The 22,961-nt window shown below is 36.9% G+C and overlaps 1 protein-coding gene across 20 annotated transcripts in view; it reads right to left on the bottom strand.

Annotated features, from left to right (window-relative positions):
* Positions 1-22,961, bottom strand: part of NUMB (NUMB endocytic adaptor protein) — a 162,650-nt gene that overhangs the window by 65,318 nt on the left and 74,371 nt on the right. Inside the window, exon 1 of one of the 20 annotated variants that reach the window (XM_072839214.1) lies at positions 13,405-13,427. The exons of the other annotated variants lie outside the window; for them this stretch is intronic. The gene's annotated coding sequence lies outside the window, so the exon portion shown is untranslated. Of the gene's footprint in view, positions 1-13,404; positions 13,428-22,961 lie in introns of those variants that run through there. 20 annotated transcript variants of the gene reach the window in all.

The raw sequence follows: 22,961 nt of genomic DNA on the forward strand, positions 1-22,961 counted from the left end.
GTATTTTATTTAAAATACTACCCCTGCATTTTAACACAGGACCTGTCATATACATGACACACTATAAATTTGATGAAATAAAGGATAAAATAGACCCCCATCATACTAGATAATATTTACTAGGTAGGAAAAATGTAGACATATAAGACCAGAGAAAATCACTGGTATTGGAAGGAGACTGCAGATGTAATAGTAGGTCAGTGTCACATTGACAAAGGAACATTGACAACTTTCCTTAAAGATATACAACTTCTGGGCAGCCCAGGTGGCTCAGCGGTTTAGCACCGCCTTCACCCCAGGGTGTGATCCTAGAGACCTGGGATCCAGTTCCACATCGGGCTCCCTGCATGGAGCCTGCTTCTCTCTCTGCCCGTGTCTCTGCCTCTCTCTCTCTCTCTCTCTCTCTCTGTCTCATGAATAAATAAATAAAAATAAAATCTTTTAAAAAATATATACAACTTCTGCCTAAATAATTTTAGCGTAAGTTTATTTGCTCTTTGGACAACTATTTATTGTTGTACATACTACTGACCAATAAAAGAACAAAGCGGAAGTGTCAACTGATTTGGAGTCTAAATATCTTGTAACTTTCAGTATTAATATGGCCATCAGCATTTCTACAAAGAGTATTACATATAAGTGATTTTCAAACTATGCTTTCAGTAGCCCTGGGATTTCCATGGAAAAGACCCAGAGGCCAATGGTTGTTTGGAGATAAGGAGAAGGAAGTTAGAAAGCTAGACACAACTTCGGAGGGACTGTAGGTCCCTGTCACAGTTTCATACAAACTCCACTTTATCTGATTCACATACTGGGATCCATATACATTTAAGGAAAGGTTTCATTGCTGAAAATACTTTTGAAAATGAGTAATATAATCATAATAGTTCTAAAATGAACTTGGTAAAATGAAAATACATAATGATAATATCTTGCTTGCTACTTTTTAATGAGTAACTACCAATGGCCTGTAAATAATCTAGTAATCAAGATAAGAACACATCAAGGGAGAGACCAATTTGTTTTCAAGTAATCTAAATATAATGATTTTGCTCACAAAGACAAAAGAGATAAGAAAAAAATAAAAAACATGTTAACTCAAAGTAACACTTACTACAGGCCCTCAATAAGGTTAAACTTTACTCCCAAATAAAGAAAATCACACTCCTTGAGAAAGTTCTGGTTAAACACAGGTAAAGATAAAGGATATATTTTTGCCAGTTTAAAAACTGAGAACAAAAAAGTCTTACTTTGTCTACTAACTAAAAAGAAAAAGAAAAAGAAAAAGAAAGAGAAACAAAGAAAATAAACCAATCCCCATTTTATTAGCTAGATACAATAGTGTCAGATTTAGAAAATCTTTTTACAGTTCTCACACTCTTAAACTGTTCTGCAAAATTTGACACCATGATTCCAACTTTCCTTTGTATGCTTCTTTCCTCCTGGCCTCTCCCCATCCCAATATTCTTATGCCTCTGGTTTATCTTGTTTACCTCTGTTGCTACTGATACCTCTAAGGGCTTCTTCTACTTTCTCCCACACACTGTGTGTATTCCCCAAATATCAGTTCTCAATCTGTGCTCTCTTGTTTCCACTATCACTCTTGGTGAAATAATCAGTTCAAACTATTACTCCAATGGGATGATTTCCCAATAATACTTTTAAATCCTGCTCTCATTAAATATGTCTCTATTTGGGTGCACTGATGTTACCTCAAATACATCAATTTAAAGTTAAATCATCATCTCTTTTCTCCCCTTAAGTTCTTAAGTCCTCCCCTTCTGACCCAATTTGTTTGGGTCAGTAAAAACAGAACTTACTATGTGCTGGGCCCTATTGTGGATGCTAGTAGATACTGAAATTAATAAAGACAACTTGCCTTTAGGTGGCTCTCTCCCCTCATAAAAGGTAATTTCTGCACAATATGGCAAAATGTAATAACAGCACTATACACAGTATGTTCTCGAAGCAGAGTCTAGGTTCAGGAAACATTTCCTATAGGAGGTATCACCTGAGTTAACTTTTAAAGGAAAAATAAAAATTAGCCACATATTGTAGGAGGGAAGATATTCCAAGTAGAGGCAACAGTATCAACAAACGCATAGATGCAGGAAATCAAATGCTAGACAGCAATGCAAGAAGAGTGCAGACAAGGATCAGGTACTGATTTTAACCTACGGACAACCAGAAGCCATTAAAAAGTTATATACATGTATCAGTGTCAAGAGTTGCAATGTAGTTACATTACTATGGTGGCAGTAAGGAAAACAAATCTGAGGGCAAAAGACTATAGATGTGTTACAAGGCGTTTTAAATAGTCTAAGCAAGTTATGATGAGAGCTTGAACTAGGGCAATGGTAGTAGTGTAGGCAGATAAAAAGGGACTGAAGAAAAGTTTAAAAGTAAGAGTAGCAGAGAGAATGGAGTCAACATGATGTAACTGTGCCCCAGGAAATTTTTTCTGCCCAGGATGGTAAGACTAAACCAGTAATTAGCTTTACTATTTACTTCAGGAAATTATTACCAACTAACTTATCTGGGCAAGCAATGTGTGCATCAGGGCAAATAGGTCTCCTGATAGGATAACAAATTGCTTCAAGGCCCTTTTCTTATTATGCCCATTAATTCTAAATATCATGTCACAAACTTTGCCCACCCCAACCAGTTCCCCATCTTGAAGGATGTGCCTTAAACCATGTGAGTCCAAAACTCAAAACCCTAAGAGATAGATTTTCCTAACTTCCCCTAACTACTAAGATTCTGTCAAAGTGGCACTTTCCCTTCTTGCAGTTTAATAACATCAGCTTTACTGAATCAACAAGATTCTCTTTGTGGAGAAAGTTAATAGCAGGAATAGGTGACTATCAAAGGTAGGAAAGAGAAAGAAATCCAAATATGACTCCTAAGTTTTAGACCTCAGGAAACTGAATTGTTAAATTTGAGGGCTAGTTGATAGGGGCTTCCAAGTAGAGATGTGTGTAAGCCTTGAAGCTTGGGGGAGGGGTCAGGGCACCCACAGGCAGTCATTATAGGTGAAATTTTTCTTGTGATGATGTCTTTATTTTCCTCTTTTTTCCTAATAGGAGTTAGGATGCAGTAAATAGAATTAAACCTAGCACAAATATGATAAACAGTATGTACTAATAATTGGCCAGTATGTACTAATACAGCCATATCTGATTATGTTTTTGCAATGCTTATATTCTAGATAGTAAACAGCCACTATGTTGAGCTCTACTCCTGGGATCCGATCCTTGACCTTCTGCAACTCAACAACTAATAGGTTAACACCTGGTTTAACAGAGAACTAAGACCAGTGAAGGTTATGATTGGTCAGCAACAGTGCAAGTCAGATTCCAAAAGTCCCATCTCTCTCAGGCACAGTTGTTGGTTCCCTTCAAGGTCCCAAGAGGGATACCTTGCTTTCACATGCCCCTGCCTGGTCCCAGGTAGGCATAGTGAGGAGAATGCAATAGTCCTCCATCCTGTCCATCAAGTTGGCCCCCATCTCTACATGTTGCCTGGTGAGACCAGGAATATTAGGGGAGATGGCACGTTAAGCAGTGACACTAGTTTCCTAGTAGTCAGTCAGACCAACTAGTTCTTCATTAAGAACAGATAAAATAGCAAGATCCAATTGTATGCTGCCTATAATAAACCACTTTAAACATAAAGACAATAATGTTAAAAGTAAATAATAAACCACTTCAAACATAAAGACAAAAAGGTTAAAAGAAGTATAGAGGAAACAATACACTACATTAATACTAGTCAAAATAAAGCTGGAATAACTATATATTCCTTTCTCAATAATCAATAGAATAAGCAGGCAGAAATCAGCAAGGATGTAAACAGCACTTGGTCATGGTGAATAATCTTCTTAATGTACTGTTGGATCCTATTGACTAGTATCTTGTTGAGAATTTTTGCGTATGAGTTCATCAGGGATATTGGTCTATAATTCTCCTTTTTGGTGCGGTCTTTGGTTTTGGAATTAAGGTGATGCTGACCTCATAAAATGAGTTTGGAAGTATTCCATCTCTTTCTATCTTTTGGAACAGCTTTAGTAGAATAAGGTATTTCAAAAATTCTTCAGAGTGTAGGGATAGAGGGAACATTCCTCAGCATCTTAAAAGCCATCTACGAAAAGCCCACAGCAAACATCATTCTCAATGGGGAAACACTGGGAGCCTTTCCCCTAAAATCAGGAACACAACAGGGATGTCCACTCTCACCACTGCTATTCAACATAGTACTAGAAGCCCTAGCCTCAGCAATCAGGCAACAAAAAGAAAAGGCATTCAAATTGGCAAAGAAGTCAAACTCTCCCTCTTTGCAGATGACATGATATTGTACATAGAAAACCCAAAAGACTCCACCCCAAGATTGCTAGAACTCATACAGCAATTCGGCAGTGTGGCGGGATACAAAATCAATGCCCAGAAATCAGTGGCATTTCTATACACTGAGACTGAAGAAAGAGAAATTAGTCAATCCCATTTACAATTGCACCCAAAAGCATAAGATACCTAGGAATAAACCTAACCAAAGAGGTAAAGAATCTATACCCTAAAAACTACAGAACACTTCTGAAAGAAATCGAGGAAGACACAAAGAGATGGAAAAATATTCCATGTTCATGGAATGGAAGAATTAATATTGTGAAAATGTCAATGCTACCCAGGGCAATTTACACATTTAATGCAATCCCTATCAAAATACCATGGGCTTTCTTCAGAGAGTTGGAACAAATCATCGTAAGATTTGTATGGAATCAGAAAAGACCCCGAATAGCCAGGGGAATATTAAAAAAGAAAACCAGAGCTGGGGGCATCACAATGCCAGATTTCAGGTTGTACTACAAAGCTGTGATCATCAAGACAGTGTGGTACTGGCACAAAAACAGACACACAGATCAATGGAACAGAATAGAGAATCCAGAAATGGCCCTTCAACTCTATGGTCAACTAGTATTTGACAAGCAGTAAAGACTATCCACTGGAAAAAAGACAGTCTCTTCAATAAATGGTGCTGGGAAAATTGGACAGCCACGTGCAGAAGAATGAAACTAGACCATTCTCTTACACCAGACCCAAAGATAAACTCAAAATGGATGAAAGATCTAAATGTGAGACAAGAATCCATCAAAATCCTAGAGGAGAACACAGGCAACACCCTTTTTGAACTTGGCCACAGCAACTTCTTGCAAGATACATCTATGAAGGCAAGGGAAACAAAAGCAAAAATGAACTATTGGGACTTAAGAAGCTTTTGCACAGCAAAAGAAACAGTCAACAAAACTAAAAGACAACATACAGAATGGGAGAAGATATCTGTAAATGACATAACAGATAAAAGGCTAGTATCCAAGATCTATAAAGAACTTATTAAACTCAACAGCAAAGAAACAGACAATCCAATAATCAAATGGGCAAGACATGAACCGAAATTTCACCAAAGAAAACACAGACATGGCCAACAAGCACATGAGAAAATTGCTCCACATCACAGGCCATCAGGGAAAACAAATCAAAACCACAATGAGATACCACCTCACACCAGTGAGAATGGGGAAAATTAACAAGACAGGAAACAACAAATGTTGGAGAGGATGTGGAGAAAGGGGAACCCTCATGCACTGTTGGTGGGAATGTGAACTGGTACAGCCACTCTGAAAAACTGTGTGGACATTGCTCAAAGAGTTAAAAATAAAACTGCCCTACAACCCAGCAATTGCACTGCTGGGGATTTACCCCAAAGATACAGATGCAGTGAAACGCTGGAACACCTGCACCCCGATGTTTATAGCAGCAATGTCCACAATAGCCAAAATGTGGAAGGAGCCTTGGTATCCATCAGAGATGAATGGATAAAGAAGATGTGGTATATGTATACAATGGAATATTACTCAGGCATTAGAAATGACAAATACCCACCATTTGCTTCAACGTGGATGGAACTGGAGGGCATTATGTTGAGTGAAGTAAGTCAATTGGAGAAGGACAAACATTATATGGTCTCATTCATTTGGGGAATATAAAAACTAGTGAAAGGGAATAAAGGGGAAAGGAGAGAAAATGAGCAAAAATATCAGTGAGGATGACAGAACAGGAGAGATTCCTAACTCTGGGAAATGAACAAGGGGTGGTGGAAAGGGAGGTGGGCAGAGGGTTGGGGTGACTGGGTGATGGGCACTGACGGGGGCACTTGACAGGATGAGCACTGGGTTATATGCTGTATGTTGGCAAATTGAACTCCAGTTTAAAAAAAAAAAAAAAAAAGGATGCAAACAGCAAAACTTGAACAACAGTATCAACCAACATGACCTGACACTTATAGAAATCCAATGACAACAGAATACACATTATTCCCAAGTACATGTAGAACATTTACCAACATAAACCATGTTCTGGGCCATAAAACAAGTCTCAAATTCAAAAGGGTTCAAATTGGTACTCCTGGGTGGCTCAGCGGTTTAGCACCTGCCTTGGGCCCAGGGTGTGATCCTGGAGTTCCAGGATTGAGTCCCACATTGAGCTCCCTGTGTGGAGCCTACTTCTCTCTCTGCCTGTATCTCTGCCTCTTTCTCTTTCTGTGTCTCTCATGAATAAATAAAATCTTTTTTTAAAAAAAGAGTTCAAATCATATAAAATATGATCTCTGACCACAATGAAATTAAATCATCAAATACTTGGAAACTACGTTTAAAAACAGTCCATGGGTAAAAGTAAAAATCAAAAGAGAAATCAGAAAGTATTTTGAATTAAATGAAAGCACAATATATAAAAATTACAGGATACCACAAAAGCGGTACTTAGAAATTTACAGTACTAAACCAGTGGTTCTCAATTAGGGACATTCACTGCCAATCTGGACACATTTGGCAATCTGGAAATATTTTTGGTTGTTGCCAGAGGAGTGCAACTGGCATCTAGTGGGTATTGACCAGGGATACTGCTAAACATCATATAATACATAGGATAGCACCCACAACAAAAAATTATTCAGCTTAAAATGTCAATACTGCAACTATTGAGAAACCCTGTACTAAATGTCTTTTTTTAAAAAAAGGCTTACTTAAATCCATGTCCTCAGCTTTCACCTATAGAAACTAAAGGGACAAAGAAAAAAAGGAACCAGTAGCAATCAGAACAGAAAGCAGTAAAGTAGGAAAACAGAGAAAAGGAAACCAAAAGGTAAATCTTCGAGAGATTAATAACACTGATAAACATGTAGTCATACTAATGGGGGAGATTCAAATGACCAATATCAAGAATGAGAGAGATATCATCATATAGATTCCAGAGACATTAAAAAAGATAATAAAAGAGTATTATGAACAAGTTTATTCTAATAAATCCATGGACACATGGAAAAATACCTTGTAGTCCCAAACTATCACAGCTTACTCAAAAAATAGATAACCTAAACAGTCCTATTCCTAACCTATTAATAAAATTGAATTTCTTTTTTTTTTAAGATTTATTTATTTATTTATGATAGACAGAGAGAGAGAGAGAGAGAGAGAGAGAGAGAGGCAGAGACACAGGAGGAGGGAGAAGCAGGCTCCATGCCAGGAGCCCGATGCGGGACTAGATCCCGGGACTCCAGGATCGCGCCCTGGGCCAAAGGCAGGCGCTAAACCGCTGAGCCACCCAGGGATCCCCCTAAAATTGAATTTCTAGTTAAAAATCTTTCCACAAATGGGACACCTGGGTGGCTCAGCAGTTGAGCATCTGCCTTTGGCTCAGGGCGTGATCCCAGGTCCAGGGATCCAGTCCCATATCGGGCTCTCTGTGGGGAACCTGCTTCTCACTCTATGTCTCTCTGCCTCTGTGTGTCTCTCATGAATAAATACATAAAAATCTTTGAAAAAAAAATATTTCCACAAAGACAACTCCTAGGCTAAACGGATTCATTGCCAAATTCCACCAAACATGTAAGAAAATATACAAATTCTATACAAACTCTTCCCCAAAAAACTGAAGAGGGAATATTTTCGAAGTCTGCAATCAGGCTAACATTACCCTGATACCCAAACAAAAACATTACTTGAAAAAGTAAGCTGCAGAACAATATCTTGAGCAGACATCCAAGAATTCTAAACAAAAATTTAGCAAACCAAAATAAACAAAACATTAAAAGAATAATACATCATGATCACATGTAGTTTTTCTAAGAAATGCAGTTACCTAACATTCAAAAATCAATGTAATTCACCTTATTAACAAAATTTAAATGTCCCTGTCAATATTTAAGTTTACAGCCATATCTTTCCTTCTTTGAATTCAAAGGTTATATACTGAACTGAAATTTTTTTAATGACTTAAAGGTCAAGTAATTTTAAGCATATATATGAGGTGCCTGGGGGCTCAATTGGTTAAGCATCTGCCTTTGGCTCTGGTCATGATTTCAGGGTCCTGGGATGGAGACCCACATCAGGCTTGCTGCTTAGCAGGGAGCCTGCTTCTCCCTCTCCCTCTGCCTCTGCCCCTTCCACCCTGCCCATTGCTCCCCCGACACTTGTGCTTCTCTAACTCTAATAACTAAGTAAAATCTTTAAAATACATATACAAAAAAACCTCATATTATTTTTTTTAAAGATTTTATTTATGAGAGACAGAGACAGAGAGACAGAGAGAGAGAGAGAGAGAGAGAGAGAGAGGCAGAGACACAAGCAGAGGGAGAAGCAGGCTCCACGCAGGAAGCCTGATGTGGGACTCGATCCTGCATCTCCAGGATCAGGCCCTGGGCCAAAGGCGGCGCTAAACCGCTGAACCATCCGGGCTGCCTAAATATTTTAATTAAAATTTATTCAACAAGCATTTATTGAATACCTACCATGCCATGCAGCAATAAACAACAGTGAACAAAAACCCTGCCTCTATGAAGGAGATAAATAGAAAATAAACAGGCAAATTATTTACAGTGGTTTGCTGAGTGGTAAGACCAAACGATAAATTTTCAGCAAGTTTGCAAACTAGGTGTTAAACACAGCCTTTATTAAAAAATAATTAGGGATCCCTGGGTGGCGCAGCGGTTTAGCGCCTGCCTTTGGCCCAGGGCGCGATCGTGGAGACCCGGGATCGAATCCCACGTCGGGCTCCCGGTGCATGGAGCCTGCTTCTCCCTCTGCCTGTGTCTCTGCCTCTCTCTCTCTCTCTCTCTCTCTGTGACTATCATAAATAAATAAAAATTAAAAAAAAATTATATAAACATATAAATAAGTTATTTTAAAACAAAGGTAATAAATATTAAAAACTCATCACTTCTTAATCATTTTACTATGTTTTATTATCTATGCTGCTGAAGTTATTTACAACTTTGTCTCTGTATGGTGGAAAGTGACATGATGCTTGCTGGGTTATTGTACATCCATCCACAACGTCATGTTCAGCGACTTTATGTTGGTGGCTTGAAATCAGCCATGGTGGCAGTATTTACACCATGGAACCTCGCAAGAACTACCAATCATAGGTTGAATGACTGTTTTGTGACTGCCTAGATCTAAGAAATTGATGGACTAAACTCAAAAGTATGTGATGTCTATAATCATTACAATATGAATAGCACCAAAAAATTGAGGATATATTCTTCTATTACTTGAAAACTATTATCCAATTCAGCAAATTCAGTTATATTATTTGAAAACTATTATCCAATTCAGCAAGTTTCTCATGCCACTGATATGTCAGTGGAATGCTGACACATCTTCCTTGTTTCACTTTCACCTTACTTATTAGCACAAACAGAAAGATCAACCATCATTCAAGCTGGAACTATACTCTGAGAACTCGTTGTGAAACATTTACTACACTGAGTTGTACCTTACAAGAGAGTAAAGGCCCTGCAGAATGAGATGAACAGGTTAAGAGGGGGATTAGAAGTACTGGAGGCAGTAACAAAGTTTCAAGTAAAGAAAGTAACATTTGAGCAAGGAACTGAAGGAGGTAAAAAAGTGAGCCATGCAAGTAGAATGAAAATTCAAAAAAAAAAAAAAGAAAATAACCAGTGCAATCTCCTAAGAGGGTGGCTTGCCTGGAGTACCTGACAAACAGAAAGGAGGTCAGTGTGTTCAGTGCAAAATGAAACAACAGACTAGGAGAGATGAGACCAAATGGGTTACAAAGGGCAAAGTCATATAGGCCCTTACACTGACTTTTAACTCTGAGAGAAATGGGAAGCCATTGGAAGGTTCTAAACAGAACTTAGTTTTGCGTTTGGCTGCTGGGTAAGAATGGACTGAAGATTTCCTTTTTAATTTTGTGGTTGAAGCATTCGTTGTTTACAGCATGTTATTTAGACTTCATTCATTTATGTTCTTTCCAGATTTTTTTTTTCTTGTGATTGATTTCCAGTTTCATAGCACTGTGGTCAGAAAAGATGCATGATAGGATTTCAGTTTTTGTGAATCTGATGAGATTTGTTTTGGGGCCTAACATGATCTACTTATTCTAAAGAATGATCTGGACATACTTGAAAAGAATGTGTATTCGAGTGCTTTTGGATGGTATGTTGTGAATATATCTGTTAGACCTATCTAGTCCAGTGTATCATTCAAAGCCACTGTTTCCAGTGCACCTGGCTGGCTCAGTCAGTAGAGCATGCAACTAACTCTTAAACTCAGGGTTGTAACTTTGAGCCCCACACTGGATATAGAGTTTATTTTTAAAAATAGTCTTTAAAAATCAAAAACCATCAAAAAACAAAACAACAAACAACAACAACAACAAAAAAAAACAAAACAAAGCCACTGTTTCATTGTTGATTTTCTATCTGGATGAACTTTTCACAGATATAAGTGGGATGTTAAACTCCTCTACTATTATTGTATTACTATTGATTTCTTTCTTTATATTGGTTAATAGTTGCATTTTGTATTTAGGTGCTCCCAGGTTGGGTGCATGTTTACAATTGTTATACCCTCTTGTTGGATTGTTTCCTTTCTGATTACACAGTGTTCTTGTCTCCTGATACATTCTTTGTTTTAAATTCTATTTTGCTTACATAAGTATTGCTACCCCAGCTTTCTTTTCACATCAATTTGCATGATAAATTATTTTTTCATCCTGTACTTTCAATCTGCATGTGTCTTTAGGTCTCAAGAGAGTCTTGCAGGTAAACTGGTATAGCTACTGTGGAAGAGTATGGAGTTTCCTTAAAAAGTTAAAAACAGAATTACCATATGACCTAGTAATTCCACTACTGAGTATTTATTTACCCAAAGAAATAGAAAACACTAATTCAAAAAAGATACATCCACCCCTATGTTTACTGCAGCATTATTTACAATAACTATGATATGGAAGCAACCCAAGTGTCCATGAATAGATGAATTGATAAAAATGTGGTATTTATACAATGGAATACTACTCAATCATAAAAAAGAATGAGATTTTGCTTTTTGCAACAACATGGATGCTAGATGATATAAAGCTAAATGAAGTAAGTCAGAGAAACACACATATCATATGATCTCACTCATATGTGGAATTTAAGAAACAAAACAAATGAACAAAGAAAAAAGAAGACAAACCTAGACTCTTCAATTGAGAACTGGTAGCTGCCAGAGGGGAGGTGGGGGGGGGGGGGAATGGTGAAACAGATAAAGGGGATTAAGAGTGTACTCAGCATGGTTGAACTGTACACTGAACAGTACACTTAGTTGGTTGAACTTCCAACTCTTGGTTTTGGCCCAGGTCATGGTCTCAGGATCTGGGGTGAGCCTTGCCTCAGACTCTGTTGAGTGGGAAGTGTGCTTGGGATTCTCTCCGCTCCCCCCCTCCCCAAATAAATAAATAAATAAATAAATAAATAAATAAATAAATAAATAAAGAGATAAATCTTTAAAGAAAAAGCATACTTATCATAATGAGCACTGAGTAATGTAAGGAATTGCTGAATCAGTATATCGTATACCTGAAACTAATCTAACACTATATGCTGATTAAACTTGAACAAAAAGTATTTTGGAACTAGATAGAGGTAGTAGTTGTTCAACACTGTGAATGTGCTAAATACCTCCAAATTTTTCACTTAACAAAAAAGAATAGATTGATGAGAATAAAAAGGAAGGCAAGAAGACAATTAGGAGGCTACTATTATATAATCCTGCAGATGATGGTGAACTGGATTCAAATGGTTAACAGAAGTGCTCCTGAATCTTATTTCCATAATAGCTCTAGAAAATGCACTATTCACTGATACAGTATCTGTTGAAATCACATTGACTATTTAAATGGGAGAGAGGTGTATGAGACTCCACAATTAATGCTGAAATTAAAGACAATTTTCTAAAAGAAAGTAAAGGCAACTATTTCAAATAAAAGTCTTATCTACAATGACCAAAAAAATCAGCTGAACTGTAATAGTTTTCATGACAACATCATGCTTCACAAAATAAATTTCTTCAACACTGCATAAGTATAGAGTATATGAAGGATTTACATGCATATACAGTAATTTGCTCTACACAGGAAGGAACAAAAAACAAGAAGAGATAATAAATTATCAGGTATCCACTGTGTGAACTCCTACTACAGTAGGAGTTTCATGTGCAAGCTTACAGATTGTTTAAGAATTAACTATCCCTAGGGTACCTGGGTGGCTCAGTCGGTTAAATGTCCAACTCTTGATCTCACCTCAGGTCTTGATTTTACAGTTTTGAGTTCAAGCCTCATGCTAGGCCCCAATGGGTGTAGAGCCCACTTGAAAAAATAACTGCCCCTAAACCACAGGAAGCTCACATTAAAGGGAAGAGACAAACTAATTATAGGATCAACTCCTGGGATCCCTGGGTGGCGCAGCGGTTTGGCGCCTGCCTTTGGCCCAGGGCGCGATCCTGGAGACCCGGGATCGAATCCCACGTTGGGCTCGAGCATGGAGCATGGAGCCTGCTTCTCCCTCTGCCTATGTCTCTGGTGCATGGAGCCTGCTTCTCCCTCTGCCTATGTCTCTGCCTCTCTCTCTCTCTCTGTGACTATTATAAAAAAACAAAACAAAAAACAAAAAAATAACAACAACAAAAAAAAAACCTAAATGCTCCCTAGAAGATATTACAAATAAAAAAATGGCAAAATAAAACTTCAAATAAAGGAATGCTTTTTAAGTCAATTCTAAGAAAAACTTAATTGGTAAGCAAAAGTTCATCTGACTTGTTATATTCAACAACAAAGAAGGTTAAAATTCCTAAAAGAATCATCTTCTGTGGCCAATTCAGTCATGTAAGGTATACCACTAGTATGTCTTTAAGCAAACAAAATTCTCTAAATATAAAGAAGAGTAATTGTTTCACATGCTGAGCCACAAGTTAAAAATGGTCTTATCTATTGGAAAAATGTAATAAAACTAAAAAGACCAAGAATTAATGGCACAGGGCAGCCTGGGTGGCTGCAAAAGCCTTACTTTTTAAAAGTCCAGATTAAGGACTCTGGAAACTATATTTTATACATAAACCTTGTTTATGCCAAAAAAGACACTAACCTAACAAAAGAATTTAATCTACAAATGTTTGTGAAAGTTCATCCATCTGAAAATGAAAGATTTGCTACAAATTAGGAGAATATATGCTACATATATAAACAAAATAGTAGTATCCTAACATTTAAAGAACTTTTAAGAAAAAATAAATCATCAGTTTAAAATAGAATATCAATGCAAAACTGATGCACAAAATAGAAGTATTTCACAAAGAAAAAGAAATGACTAATGAACACATGAAGAAAATACTCAAACCTCTGTAGTAATCAGAAACATGCCAATCAGAACACCATATGTCATTTTATCTTTTTCCATTTAGCAAATATTTAAGAAAGAAACAATAAGATATGGGGCAATAGGCATTCTTATTCCCTTAATAGAAGCATAAATTGGTGCAACCATTCTGAAAAGTAATTTAGCATGGTCTAGGAAAGTTGAAGACACACATACTCCTACAACTCAGCAATTCCACTTCTAGGTATACATCCCTGAGCAACTCTTACACATGGGCACAGAAAGGTGTACAACATAATGCCTGTGTAGCATTGTTTGTTGTTAGTAAAAGAAGAGTAAAAGAACAATAACACTAGAGTCTAATTATCCATTTACAGAAGAAATACAGAATATTCACCGGAATACTACTCAGAAGTAAAAATGATTACCTCAATAAAAAATAAATCACAAAAAACAAATTAATCAAGAGAAAAAGAAGTAAAAATGAATGGTTTACAGCATATAACATGAATGAATCTCACAATGTTGAAGGAGGAGGGAAATAAATTGCTTATGATTGCTTTATATAGATATTAACAACAAACACTCAGACAATACTGCCCATGTAATAGCCACTATACACCATACACTTTGCTTATAATGACTCATTTAATCCTCACAACAGGCTTATCAGGTAAATTCTATTTTTCAGATTGTATTTATTTATTTATTTACTTACTTACTTATTTTAGATACAGAGAGAGAAAAAAAGAGAGATGGGAGAGGCAGAGGGGGAGGCTGAGGGATAAGCAGACTCTGTGCTGAGTGCAGAGCCTGATACAGGGATTGATCCCATAACCCTGAGATCATGACCTGAGTCAAAACCAAGAGTTTGGGGTTGCCTGGGAGGCTCAGTGGTTGAGCCTCTTTCTGTGTCTCTCATGAATAAATAAATAAAATATTAAAAAACAAAACAAAACAAAAACCAAGAAAGAGTTGGACACTTAACCAAGCCACCCAGATGCCCCAAGTAAATTCTATTTTTAATCTCTATTTCATACATGAAGAAAGAGGCATGGAGAAGTAATATGCCCTAATCACATGATGGCAGAACCACTGGCATGAAAATCTGTGCTCTTAGACCCTTGACATTACAGTCTCTCAAAAATATGCAAAACTAAACAAGATAGTATTTAGGCAGATATGCATAATTACCAAAACTATGAAGAAAATAGACAACAATAAACACAATTAAGGGAAATGTTATTGACGGAAAGAAAGGGGGTCATAACTGGTAAAGATTCATGTGGAGACTTCAAAGTTTTAATAATGCTCTAATTCTTTTTTACTATTTTAATTCCAGTATATTAATATACAGTATTCTATGAGTTTCAGGTATATAATAATTCAACAATTCTGTACATTTTATCAGTGCTTATCATAATAAGTATTCTCTTGATTCCCTTCTCCTATTTCACCCATGCCCCCACTGAACTCCCCTCTGGTAACCATCAGCTTGATTTCTATAGTTAAATCTATTATTTTTATCTTTTATTAATATGTTCATTTCTTTTGTTTCTTAAATTGAACAAGTGAGATCATATGGTATTTGTCTTTCTCTAACTGACTTATTTCACTTAACATTATACCCTCTAGATCCATCCATGTTGTTGCAAATGGAAAGATTCCATTTGTTTTCCTAGCTGAGTAATATTCCATTGTATAAAACACTACATCTTCTTTATCCATTCATCTATTGTTGGCACTTGGACTGTTTCCATAATTTGGCTATTGTAAATAATGCTGTAATAAAAATAGGGGTGTATGTATCCCTCTGAATTAGTGTTTTTGTATTCTTTGGGTAAATACCTAGTAATATGATTGCTAGATCACAGGGTAATTCTATTAACTTCCTGAGGAACCTCCATACTGTTTTCCACAGTGGCTGCATCAGTATGCATTCCCACCAACAGGGTTCCCCTTTCTCCATATCCTTGCTAACAGTTTTTGTTTTTCTTTGTGTTGTTGATTTTAGCCATTCTGACGGGTGTGAGGTACTATCTCATTGTGATTTTGATTTGCATTTCCCTGATGATGAGTGATGTTGTCATCTTTTCATGTGTCGGCCATCTGTGTATCTTCTTTGGAGAAATGTCTGTTCATGTCTTCTGCCCACCTTTTAATTAGATTACTTGTTTTTTGGGGTGTTGAATTGTGTATTTTTTAAAAAGATTTATTTGAGAGTGTGAGAGCAGGTGCCTGCATGCAAGCAGGAGATGGGGCAGAGGGAGGAGGAATCCTCAAGCAACTCCCTGCTGAGCACAGAGCCCAAAAGGGGGCTCAATCACAGGGCCCCGAGATCATGACCTGAGCTGAAATCAAGAGCTGGACGCTCAACCAACTGAGCCACCCAGGCTCCCCCAGGTTTTCTATTCTGTTCCATTGATCTATGTGTCAATATTTGTGCCAGACAATACCATTTTGATGTTTACAGTTTTGTAGCATATCTTGAAACCTAAGTTTGTGATCCCTCTAGTTTTGTTCTTCCTCTACACGACTGCTTCGGCTACTCAGCGGTAGCCGAATTTGGTTCCACACAACTCTACACGAGTTGTAGTAGTTCTTCCTCTACACTCTTCGGCTACTCAGCAGCCGAATTTGGTTCCACACAAATTTTAGAGTTATTTGTCCTAGTTCTGTGGAAAATGCGGTTGGTATTTTGATAGGGATTGCATCAGTCTGTAGGTTGCTTTGGGTAGTATGGCCGTTTTAGTAATATTTGTTCTTCCAATCCATGAGCACGGAATGTCTGTCCCATTGCATTGTGTCATCTTCAGTTTCTTTCATTAGCGTATGATAGTTTTCAGAGTATAAACCTTTCACCTCCTTGGTTAAGTTTATTCCTAGGTATTTTCTTATCTTTGGTGTATTTCTAAATGGGACTGTTGTCTTAATTTATCTTTCTGCTGCTTAATTATTAGTGTGTAGAAATGCAAAAGATTTCTGTATTACTGATTTTGTATCCCATTTATCAGTTCTAGTAGTTTTTTGGTCGAATCTTTAGGGTTCGTTGATCAATTCTAGTAGTTTTTTGGTGGAATCTTTAGGGTTTTCTACATATAGAATCATGTCATCTGCAAAGAGTGAAGTTTTACTTCTTCCTTACTAAAAAGATGCCTTTTATTTCTTCTGGTCTCCTTGCTGTAGCTAGGACTTTCAACAGTATCTTGAATAAAAGTGGGGAGAGTGGACATCATTGTCTTGTTCCTGATCTTAAGGGAAAAGCTCTCAGTTTTTCACCATTGAGTAGGATGTTGGCTCTGGGTTTTTCCATATATGGCTTTTTTTATGCTGAGGTGATATTCCCTCTAAACCTGCTTCATTGAGGGTTTTTATCATGAGTGGATGTTGTACTTTGTCAAATGCTTTTTCTGCACCTATTGAAATGATCATGTTTTTTAACCCTTTCTCTTATTGATGTGACGTATCTTGTGGATTGATTTGTGAATAGTGAAGCACTCTTGCACCGCAGGATTAAATCCCATTTGATTGTGGTAAACGACTTTTTTCATGTATTGTTGGGTTTGCTAATATTCTGTTGAGGATTATTTTGTCTATGTTCATGAGAGATATTGGCCTGTATTCCCTTTTTTTTATAGTGTGTTTATCTGGTTTTGGTATCAGAGTAATGCTGGATTCACAGAATGAATTTGGAAACTTTCCCTCTTCTTCTGTGTTTTGGGACAGTTTGAGAAAAATAAGTATTAACTCTTCTTTAACTGTTTGATAGAATTCACCTGTGAAGTTGTCTGGTCCTGGACTTTTTTCTTGGGAGAATTTTTATTACTGATTCAATATCATGGCTGGTAATCAATCTATTCAAATTTTCTATTTCTTCCTAATTCAGTGTTGGGAGGTTACATGTATGTAGGAATTTATCCATCCCTTCTAGGTTGTCCAATTTGTTGGTATCTAATTTTTCATAATATTCTCTTATAATCCTTTGTATATCTGTGTTATTGTTATTTCTCCTCTTTCATTTCTGATTTTAAGTCCTCTCTCTCTCTCTGTTTCTGATGAGTCTGGCTGAAGGTTTATCAGTTTTGTTGATCTTTTTGGAGAACCAGCTCCTGGTTTCATTGATCTGTTCTGTTTTTTTGTTTTTTTTTTTTTTAAGTTTCTATTTCATTCATTTCCACTCTTTTTATTATTTCCTTCCTTCTACTGGTTTTGAGTTTCATTTGTTCTTTTTCTAGTTCTTTGAGGTGTAAATTAGGTTGTTTGAGATTTTTTTTTGTTGTTGCTTCCTGAGATAGGCCTATATTGCTATAAACTTCCCTCTTAAAAATAGCTCTTGCTGCATCTCAAAGATTTTGGACCATTATGTTTTTGTTTTGTCTCTATGTATTATTTTTTTATTTCCTCATTGACTTCTTAGCTGACCCTTTCAGTGTTTAGTAGCATGTTATTTAACCTCCATGTATCTGTATTTTTTTTTCCAGATTTAATTTTCTGGTTGATTTCTAGTTTCATAGTGCTGTGGTCAGAAAAGATGCATGTTATGACTTCAGCTTTTTGCATTTGTTGAGACTTGTTTTGTGGCCTAATATGTGATATACCCTGGAGAATGTTTCATGTGTACTCCAAAAGAATGTGTATTCTGTTCTTTTAGAATGGAATGTTCTGAATATATCTGCCAGCTCCATCTGGTCCAATGTGTCATTCAAAGCCACTGTTTCCTTGTTGATTTCTATTTGGATGATGTATCCATTGATGTAAGTAGGGTGTTAAAGTCCCCTATTATTGGGGACACCTGGGTAGATCAGTAGTTGAGCATCTGCCTTTGACTCAGCGTGTGATCCCAGAGTCCTGGGATCAGGTCCCACATAAAGCTCCTCAAGGGGAGCCTGCTTCTCCCTCTGCCCTGTATCTCTGCCTATATCTCTGCCTCTCTCTCTCTCTCATGAATAAATAAATAATTTTTAAAGTCCCCTATTATTGTATTACTATTGATTTCTTCCTTTATATTTGTTATTAGCTGCTTTATATATTTGAGCGCGCTCTGCTGGGTCATAAATTGTTATATCTTCTTGTTGGAGTATTCCCTTCATGATTATGTAGTGTCCTTCTTTGTCTCTTGTTATAGTCTTTGTTTTAAAATCTACTTTGTCTGACATAAGTATTGCTATCCTGGCTGGCTGGCTTGCTTGCTTTTTTTTTTTTTTTTTTTTTTAAGATTTTATTTATTTATTTGACGGGGGGAGAAAGAAAGGGAAAGGGAGAGAGAGAGCACGTGCCAGATAGCACAAGCAGGGGGAACAGCAGAAGAAGAAAGAGAACCAGGATTCCTGCTGATCAGGGGACCAGATGTGGGGCTCAATTCCAGGACGCCAGGATCATGACCCACTGGGATCATGACCCAAGCTGAAGATAGATCCCTAACTGACTGAGCCACCCAGGTGCCTCCCTGGTATCTTTTCACTTCCATTTTCATGATAAATGCTTTCCCATCCCTTCTCTTTCAATTTGCATGTGTCCTTAGGTCTGAAATGAGTCTCTCATAGGCAGCATATAAATGGGTCTTGTTTTTTATGCATTCTGTCACCCTATGTCTTTGGAGTGTTTACTCCATTTACATTCAAAGTAATTATTGATAGGTATGTACTTAATGCCATTTTTGTTACTTATTTTATGGTTGCTTTTGTAGTTCTCTGTTCCTTTCTTCTCTTGCTATCTTCTCTCATGGTTTGCTAGCTTTCTTTAACAATATACTTGGATTTCTTTCTCTTTATTTTTTGTATATTTATTGCTGGTTTTTGATTTGTGGTTATCATTAGGTTTGTAGATAACCTCTTAGGCACATAACAATCTATAGTAAGTTGATGGTCACTTAAGTTTAAAACTATTCCTTACTACCCACCCCCCACCATGTCTTAGGTATATGGTGTCATACTTTGCATCCTTTATTTTGCAAATCCCTTGATGATTTTTAAAGATATACTTAATTTTACTGCCTTGGTCCTTCCTACTTTTACTCCTGCTTATGGTCTTTCCTTTCCGCTCAAAGACTCCCATTTAACATTTCTTGTAGGGCTAGTTTAGTGATCATGGATTCCTTTAACTTTTGTTTGGGAAACTCTTTTATCTCTCCTGTTCTGAATAACAGACTTGCTAGAAAGAGTATTCTTGGCTGGGGGTTTTTTTTTTTTTTTTTTTCCTTCCCCTTTTAGCACTTTAAATATATCATGCCATTCCCTTCTGGTCTGCAAAGCTTCTGAGGAAAAATCAGCCGACAGCATTTTGGGGTTTCCCTTGATTGTGGCTATGTTCTTTTCTTTCCTGCTTTTAAAATCCTCTCCTTATCACTCCTTTTTGCCATTTTAATTACTATGTATCCTCTGTGGGTTGATTTTGTTGGGGGCTCTCTGTAACTTCCTGGATCTGGATTTCTGTTTCCTTCCCCACATTTGGGAAGCCATCAGCTATTATTTCTTCAAATAAATTTTCTGTCCCCCTTTCTCTTTCTTCTCTTTCTGGGATCCCTATAATGCAAATGTTAAGTAATGTTCTTAAGCTGAGCTGGAGATGCACACGTTTTCATTTCATTATGCTCTACACCCTGCATTATATTCTTTTGGATATATCAACTACTTTATAATTCTTTTGGGTATATCAACTATTTTATAATTTCAATTAAGTGAAAAGCAAGTCATATAAAATCCTTCCTGAAACTGAGGATAGAATTGGCAAGTATAGAAACAGAAATACATACTCACACATAATCAAGAGACATCTAATAAACAGTGAAAAAAATAAATCACTGGGGCATCTGGGTGGCGAAGTCAGTTAAGTGACCAACTCTTGGTTTCAGCTCGGGTTGTCAGATCAAGTCCCACATTGGGGCACCACTCAAGTGTTGAGACTGCTTCAGATTCTCTCTCTCTCTCTCTTTGCCCCTCCAACTTGTGCTCCCTCTCTCAAATAAATACATAAATCTTAAAAAAGAAAAAAAAAAGAAAAATCACACGTAGTTATATAAAAGTCTCACTTCTATTAAAAAAAATAATAAAGTCACTGAAATTTAGTCTATCCAGACAAAATCTGGAATGGATCAAAGGCTTTTGAATGGCCTTTATGGTTAGAACTCTTAGAGAAATGGGAACTTTTCTTCTAGAGCTTTTTTCCCCCTCCAACATTATATTTGTTTGCTTTTCTTTGTTCTATAGTCACAACACCATCTCTAACTTTTATATACATTTATATACAAGAGGGGCTTCTTGTATATAAATTGTAAGGAAGAATGGACAAGAATATGCTTTAGAAAGTTTACTATGAAAAAAGAATCAACAACCCAAAACTATAGCACAAATTTTATATACATAGGAGATATGAAAGACACACTCAGGAAACTTGATCCTGACATTAAGATTGTTTCCTTATAAGAAAAACAAACAAAAGAACTAACTTAGCCGAAATGGTAAAATTACTCTGATTTTTACAATAGCATTAATTAGCTCCAAATGTAGTAATTTATAAACTAAAATATAAAACCACAGGTATCATTTTGAACACATGAAAAACAAAAGTAAACTCATGTATTTCCTTAGATTAGCTCAACTTCTTTTTTTCAGGAGACTCTAATCTCACAGGGTTATTTTAAAGATAGCACTAGGGATGCCTGGGTGGCTCAGTGGCTGAGTGTCTGTCTGCCTTTGGCTCACAATTAATCTTATTAATCTCAATAAGATTGTGATCCCAGGTCCCAGGACTGAGTCTCACATGGGGTTCTCCGCAGAGAGCCTGCTTCTCCCTCTGCCTATATCTCTGCTTCTCTGTGTCTCTCATGGAAAATAAATAAAAATCTTTATAAATAAAGCACTAAAAGCAAAAGTCACATAAATTCAAAATTATATTGGGAATACTTTAAATCATCCATATAGTATTACACTATCTTGCAATAAATCCAACACAACCAGAGATTTTTCCTAGTATGGAACAGTTCGCTACTTTCAACTGAACACAGTTAAAGTAGCTGGCTTATGCTCAGGAGCTATGCCATGAGAAAAGCATCTATGTAGTACCAGAATCACATAGCATCCTTATACTATGGGAGGCACAAAAACACTGTAGAGAAGAAAATCATGGAATAGAATGGCAAAAAGAATCTAAATTTAAATTTAATTGCTTTTTTTTTTTAATTAAGATTTTATTTATTTGACAGAGAGAGAGAGAGCACAAGTAGGCAGAGCTGCAGGCAGAGGGAGAGGGAGAAGCAGGCCCCTCGCTGAGCAGAAAGCCTGACATGGGCCTGATCCCAGGACCTTGGGATCATAACCTAAGCTAAAGTAGATGCTTAACCAACTGAGTCACTCACCCAGGTGCCCCAATTTAACTGCTTTTAACTCTTTTATTTACTATTCCCTGAACAAGGATGGTTGAACGTGAATATATACAATTCTACTGTATTATTCCTCACATTTGTATTCCAGAATTCTACAGGGAAAGTTATGAGGAAAAAAATGCACTGATTGTCCATCTGCCAAAAATATGTTTTTGTTCACTCACTAAAATTTAAGCTAAAAATGCTGTATTAAACCATCATTACCTTAAAGTAGAATATTGTACCACAAGCATAAAGTTTTCATTTTTGGATTTTTCTTTCTTTGGTTTCTATTTCTTAGGATGTGTAATGTGCTTTCAAGTTATAAATGACATTTAGAGTGAAGAAAAATCCGTCTTTCAAAATTTTTAAAGATTTTATTTATTTAAGAGAGAGAAAGAGTGTGAGCTAGAGAGGGACAGTGAGTGAGGGAAGAGAAAGCATGAGTGAGGGGGAGAGGAAGATGGAGAAGACAACTCCCTGCTGAGCAGGGAGCCCAACACAAGGCTTGATCCCAGGGTCTTGGGATCATGACCTGAGCCAAGGGCAGATGCTTAACCAACTAAGCCACCCAGGTGCCCCCCAAATTTTTTATCTCATCAAGTAAGTAAAAACAATGTAAGGAATCTTAGACTCTCCGCATGGCCAAAGGATTCAGCAGTAGGTCATCTAGTCAATCTCCTATTCAATCAATGAATCCTAAGAATTCTGGAGTACATTAAATAATGGTCTAACTGGCATAATTTGTCTAACAGGAAACAATTTATAACTTATTAAGTTGTATCACTGGCTCAATGTTCCACTTAGGCACTGAGCCAAATGAACAGCAACAAACTATAGCATCATCACCAATAGTAAAATAAAAATGCCCAATACTAAACTTACAGGA

This window comes from Canis lupus, chromosome 9 (assembly GCF_048164855.1).
Source record: "Canis lupus baileyi chromosome 9, mCanLup2.hap1, whole genome shotgun sequence".
Taxonomy (NCBI): domain Eukaryota; kingdom Metazoa; phylum Chordata; class Mammalia; order Carnivora; family Canidae; genus Canis; species Canis lupus.